Source organism: Erythranthe guttata, chromosome 7 (assembly GCF_056151865.1).
Source record: "Erythranthe guttata isolate IM_541 chromosome 7, IM_541, whole genome shotgun sequence".
Classification (NCBI taxonomy): Eukaryota; Viridiplantae; Streptophyta; class Magnoliopsida; order Lamiales; family Phrymaceae; genus Erythranthe; species Erythranthe guttata.
The window spans coordinates 14614146-14620211 of NC_142539.1; the positions used below are offsets into that span (position 1 = coordinate 14614146).

At 36.6% G+C, this 6066-nt stretch overlaps 1 pseudogene; it reads right to left on the bottom strand.

Moving 5' to 3' along the window:
* Positions 1-1901: 1901 nt before the first annotated feature.
* On the bottom strand, positions 1902-5619 carry LOC105950564 (putative disease resistance protein RGA3; annotated as a pseudogene).
* Positions 5620-6066: the final 447 nt, after the last annotated feature.

The window sequence follows — 6066 nt, forward strand, 5'->3', positions numbered from 1 at the left end:
TTAAGTGGAACAGGGTGCCTCTGTAGTTTGTTATGTCTGTGTTCTTGGATTTTTTATTATTGGGGCAAATTACGGCCACCCTCTAAGGTAAGGCAAATTACGAAAATAATCCCTCATGTTTGCATAATTACAACCACCCCTTAATTCCGGTTATTTTGGCCTGAAAATGGGTGAAAAATGGCAATGTGGCATAACTTATTGAGTTCGGGTGGGATCGGAGTTTTTTTTTCTTTTCTTTGTTGAGGTGGTAATCCGCAAAAATAGGCAAAGTTTAGGCGGTTTAATGCTAGTTACCCATATATTTTATATATGTAGTTAGTATTTAAACTAAAATTAATTAAGAAAATAAAAAATTAAATCAAATTTTTAAATATTTTGAATAAAATTTTGGTAATTCGGTTATTTACCGAACCGAATGGTAAGCGGTATGAAATTTTGGCGTACCGAAGTTGCAGTACAATTTTACCGAATGAATGCCCTTAAATATACCGACTTGAAGGATTTTTTCGTAGTTTGACCTTAGCTAAAGGGGGTTGCCGTAATTTGCCTTTAATATTATTTTTTTAGTTTCTTTCTTTTCTGTGTTTGTAGCAAATGCAATATACATAAGAACCTCGATAAATTAATAACCTCGCGTAAATAATAATTTCTTTCGGCCCGAGTCGGCAAAAATGTACTAAAGTATTAACTCGATAATTTAATAGTTGGCTAAATTAATAGAATTTTGCTAGTCCGGACTCTGTGTTAATTTATAGAGGTTTAACTGTAGTTAGAAACTAATAATAAGAGGTTCAATTTATAGACTCAATTGAAATCTTCATGCTTTTGTATGACGAGAGACTGCAAATTAAACTCGAAAATGATTCGATTTAAAGTATTCTATCTCATCAAGATGATCACAATTTTAATAATAATCTATAACATGACATGTTTGCTGCTGGAATCGACACAACATACACACTACTCATTCCTCGAGAGTCAACCGAAAGGCACACGATTGGTTTTAAACGTGTGGGCTATTGTGAGAGAGATCCAATTTTGTGGGAAAATCCGGAGAGATTTTTACGTAATTCGGTGGAGCTTGTTCTTGCGAATGTTGTTTTAAGTTTCGAATTTGAATTGCCAGGTGGCGCGAGTGGAGAAGATTTGGATATGCGTGAAGGTGATGGACTTACTATTCATAGAAAATTTCCTCTTAAAGTTGTTGCTAGATGTGAATCTCTACCTTAAATCTGCTATGTTGATGAAATGTATGCATGTATAATGTATTTTAACATCTGATACAATTTTTATTAATAATTCAATTTTCTGGATTATTCTACGAACACCGTATTTCGCTGTTTGTTATCTTCTACGAACACCGTATTTCCCGTATATAATGGATGTGACAAGCTATTTTCTGGGGTTTTTTTCTTCTTTTCTGATCGAACGGGATCTAGAGAAATTAAAGTGGATTGGTTCTTTTTCAAATTCAAATTTATTATGATAGATATAATAAGTTGAATTAGATTTACGTCGTGTTCGATAGGATTCTTTGCTTAATGCGGAAAGCTAAATCAATATTAGAATGGCTACGAGTTTCGGTTTCGGCAACGTAGCAATAAAAATAACATTTTTAGGAGGCAACGTGCAACAAAAATAATATTTGAAGGGGCAATATGCAACAAAAATGCTCAATTTCGATTAATAACTCATCAAAAAAATGAGAAATAACAAAATGACCACATTTATAAAGAAAATAGTAAAAAAGAAGATCAATGAATATGTAAACCAAATAAAATGTGGTAAATCCAAGAAAGAAGAAGAAGAAATATTATGTTGGTTTGGCACCGAATCCTAAATTAAAACTTTGCGGGAGGGGTGTCTAATTAAATCTATGAAATAAAAATAAAATCAATATGTATCGAAATAAATTTGAAATAGATTTATATATTTGTGTGCCTTGAGCATCCTATTCTATTTAAGCAACAAATTAAATTTTGATGCTGCAGGAACAAAAAGAAAAATAAATACAATAGAAAAAGAAAAGGAAAAAAAAAGAATATAATCTGGTAAATCAAATAAAACAGTAATAAGTATAGTTACATTTACTGAGCATGAGTTGGAATTTGATTCCCATCCACATAGACTCTGGGGATATGGGATATCTGGGGCCACTCAGAACCATAATCGCTATCTCCACCTTTTATATCTAACATCGGACAATCCGAGATGTTTAAGGTGATGAGACGTAGCATGGCTTCCTTAGACGGCAGATATCGCAACTTCTTGCAGCCGTATAAAGATAACATATGCATAGATGAGGACAAGTTGTTGTTGTCATTGTTATTGTTCCCAATTACCCAATCAGGCAATTCTTCCATCTCTCCAAAATCATATAACCGTAGCCGAGAAAGAGCAGTGAGATGTTGAAGCTGCCCCGGTAGTTCACGACTACGCTCTGTCCCGTGCAATGCTAATCCATAAAGAGATTTGGTTGTTGCTTTCAAGATGGCATCAACAACTGAAACTGAGTACTCATCACAACTGATTGATAAATCTATTAAGTTGCAAGGAGAAAAAGAACCAACAATCTCCCATGGATTATTAGTGGTTGGAACATCAACAATCATCAACTCAGAGAGACGAGGCATTTTCTGCATACAATACCCAATCAACGTTCCCATGTTCATCCTTAAATTCATTAATCCACTCAGTGTCAAACTCTCCAAGGACTCCACACATAACTCAATCGGCAAATTGGTCAGCTCATCGCAGTGTTCAATACTCAATCGACGAAGGCAACTCAAGCCTAACAATAATTGCTCATCAACATCATCATTATGTGTTTCATGTGGATATGGTATTGTCTTCAGTTTTGAGCATCCGTAAATCGCCAACTTCTCGAGAGCACTGAGGGTGTGTAGATCATCTGGTAATTCTCTCAATTCCGGACATTTCCGTATCTCCAAATTCCTAAGAGCTGTTCCTCCACCTTCCAAGCACGGAACTAGATGCGTTAAGTTACGACAGTCCGTTATCTCCAACTTCGAGAGATTTTGATTTTTAAGGAAAAGCCAATCTGGGAGACACGTCAATCCATCAATTAACTCAATTTGGAGCTTTGTAACAGAGATTAAGTTGATCCCACATATACTTGCCAAAGGTAATTCGCTCTCCACCTCACCAATCTCCAATTCTTTAAGGCATGGAAAGTGACTCGGAGCACTCTTCAATTTCCTACAATATTTAATCTGCAAGTACACGAGACGAGGAAATACAACAAGTCGTTGATCATTTTCAGGTGCTGCACTTGGCAATTCAGCTTCTAACCACTCCGTCAGCTCTGACATTCCCCTCAACTCTTTAAGCTCTCTAAATTTGGGTGGGGTTGGAGGCCTTCCAACACACTCTCATCGCCATTTCCACCTTCTCTATCTTCATTCCATGCAAGCTTTAACTTGACTATGTTTGGCTTTTGTAATAAACCTGCTCTCTTAGCCTCTTCTTTGTCATGCACCTTCTCAAGATTATAGATCTCCAGCTTTCCTTCCAGGTTCTTCAAGCATTCGAGCTCACTAATTCCACGACCCTTTTCATCACCCACTCCAAAGTACGGCAGTGTTCGAAGAGAAGTTAATCTTCTCATTCCTGGAGGTAATTCAATTCGAGGAATGTGGAGATGTCTTAAGTCAATCAAGTTCTTCAATGTGTTTGGCAGTTTCTTTAAGGTATGACATGATCTTAATGTCTGCAAGTGATATAGTTCACCAACAGAGTCTGGCAAACATTTAATCCTTGAACCTAAAATGTCAAGACATCTCAAATGCATTAGCTCTTTGATTGAACTTGGCAACTCTTTAACACAATAGTCCATCAGAATTAAAACATGCAACGATGTGAACTCCGAGAACACGAGCATGCATATTTTATCATTGAACAATAACGAACGAATACAACTTGCTTGTTCAGTTAGGCTAGTACACGATTCACCACTACTGGACTGCAGGCCCATGTACCGAACTTGGTCGCTTGAATTTAAAATAGAAGATGCAAGATCATGCACAAGATCGTGCATGTTATAATATGTTATATCGGCACCGCCATAATAGTATTTTCTCCCCACAACTTGTAACAACAAGGAGTTCTCTAGAAGTTGATTAAAGAATTTGTTGCCAACAATTTCCATGTCATCATTTCCTCCAAGGAATCCTTCTGCCATCCAAAGCTCAACCAAGCGTTCCCTTTCCAAGTCATATCCTTTAGGAAATATCGAACAATAAGCAAAGCACTTTTTGAGTGATGGTGGCGACAAATGATCAAAACTCAGTTTCAAAATCTTGGAGACTAGATTTTTATCTTTTAAATCTGAAAGCCATTTCTCATCAATCGACAGCCACTCATCAATCGACTTACCGCGCAACAATCCCCCAACCACTTTGGCCGCCAATGGCAAACCTCGGCATCTTTTTGCAATAGATATGCCAATTCTCTGAAATTCTGATGGAATATCACCTTCTCCAACGGATTTTGTTTTGATTATGGACCAACACTCATCTTCTGACAAGTTATTTAGCTTGTGCATAGTAGGGAGTGTTTTCACCAGTGAAACAACATTTTCACTTCGCGTAGTAACAACGATGCCATTTCCCGTAGCAGAAGTAATTTTTCTCAACGAATTGATAAAATCACTCCATATTTCATGATTTCCATTCCAAACATCGTCGAGAACAAGTAGAAATCTTTGAGCTCCTAACTTCTTTTGAAGCTCTTCCAGAACTGCCTGTTTATCGCCAAGTCCGGCGTTTGTTCCTGTTAACGATGTAAGAATCTTATTGAAAAGAATCTTGGCATCGAAGTTTTGAGAGACATGCACCCAAAAACGCTTAGCAAAATGAGCCTTTATGGCTTCATGATCAAGCACGTTCCGAGCTACCGTTGTTTTTCCGAGTCCTCCCATCCCGAAAATGGGGAGGATAGAGAGTACTTGATCATTTGGAAGAGTAGTCATCGCCTTCACTATTTCAGACACGTCACCTTCTCTTCCAAGAAAAATCGGATCGATATTGAATGCATCAGTTTCTAGGTGAGTAATCGGAGCATACTCACCTACCACTGTCTTTTCAAGGCCATATTTGTTTGCCTCGAGGTTGATCTCTTCCAAGTTTTGATTGATATCCTTGATTTTACGTGCCATTTTTATACGGCGAATACGACGTAGGATGAAGCCTCGTACCTTTGTCTTCGTTTTATTTTCTGTCTGAATTTGCTTGGAGAGAAGTTGATAGTTGATCTCATCCAAAACATTATCTGCATCGAAAGCCACAACTTCAAGCTTCTTCAACCAGCGTTTGACGGCTTCTCTGGTGATTTGCTGCTTGTCAGCATCGTCTAGGAAATCCTTAATCATTAAGACATAATCTTTTAGCTTTCTCAAATCTTTCTTGAAATCTCAAATGGGACTTATGATTTGCTTCTCCGAAACTAAGACCAGATTTTGAAGTAAAACTTGAACTGCAGCTCCTAGCACAGCTTCTGCTGCCATTGTTTTCTTTGAGAATGTGTGTGTATTTTTTTAGAGAGAGAAAGAGAGAGATTGAGAGAGAATGTTAAGCAAATTGCAAATGGTGAGAAATGAGAACTTTTGCTTTCCCTTGTTTCCAACCATAGTCTTCTTTCCAACCATGGTTAAGTGACTAACCATACCATTAGTAATATGGAATCTTTCCTAAAATTCATTTTTTTTTCTTATGTTCATACAACTAATTAACGTGCATATTCATTTTGAGGAAATTGGTGTTTTAAATATTTTTATTTTTCCCAAATAGTATTATTGTGAAATTTAATTTGATTTTTTCTTTTAAAATGGTGAAATAGTAATTTCTTTATGTATTTAATATTCATTAATTAATGATTCGTGGAATTATTTTTTAATTTGCTACATTTAAAAGGTTGACCCCTCACTCACAGCTGTGTGATAACTGTGTCTTGTCGGCAACGAGAGCCACTTTGGATGACTATTGAGATACACACACAAAACCAATCTATCATTTTCTATTGAGATAGTTTTCATACTCAAAACATTAT